General features: G+C 28.4%; 1 non-coding gene across 1 annotated transcript; it reads right to left on the reverse strand.

The window, feature by feature from the left end:
- Positions 1-383: 383 nt before the first annotated feature.
- Positions 384-457, reverse strand: TRNAI-AAU (transfer RNA isoleucine (anticodon AAU)). Its single transcript has one exon. It is a non-coding gene; the product is annotated as a tRNA-Ile (tRNA).
- Between the last annotated feature and the right edge of the window lie 237 nt (positions 458-694).

Genomic DNA, 694 nt, shown 5'->3' on the forward strand with positions numbered 1-694 from the left:
AGATGTTTTTGAAAATTAAAGATTAATTGTCATTTTTTAATTAATTATTGTAATAGTAATTAAGAAAATATTTAAAAAAGAATATAAAATAAATATAGTAATATGTTTATGTTATATAAATTATGAGTGGTTATTTATTTTTTAGGAGGAACAAATCAGTTGTAAAATGCTTATAAAAAAAAAAGTTAATGAATTGTGAAATAAATAGATTTATAATTTTAGAAATGGAAATTGAACACCAACGTTTTAATCCATTCACTTGAGCAGGGTTAAAAGAATGTGACTCACTCATTAAATAAGCAACGCGTGCGTGTATTATTTCGGTGGAAAGAGGAAGTCAACAGATGCAAAGAGTAAAAAATAACACGCGAAAATTGAAAAACTGGCCCATGCAGGTCTCGAACCTGCGACCTTCGCGTTATTAGCACGACGCTCTAACCAACTGAGCTAATGGGCCATTTGTTTAAAGCGTGTTTTTGTATTTATTTCTATTAAACGTCTCAGTTTACTACATCGCACATGTTAAATCTCTATTGCTTTCCTGCATTGGTAGCTTGTTTCTTTTTTCATAAAATAAGTCCAAATTCATTCAACTTCTCAATCTTTAATTCTTTCTTTTTCTTTAAACCTGCTAATCACATATTCATAGTAAAAAGTTGGTAAATTCCAATTCACTTTGTGTACTTATAAATAT

Source organism: Lathyrus oleraceus, chromosome 2, assembly GCF_024323335.1.
Source record: "Lathyrus oleraceus cultivar Zhongwan6 chromosome 2, CAAS_Psat_ZW6_1.0, whole genome shotgun sequence".
Lineage (NCBI taxonomy): Eukaryota > Viridiplantae > Streptophyta > Magnoliopsida > Fabales > Fabaceae > Lathyrus > Lathyrus oleraceus.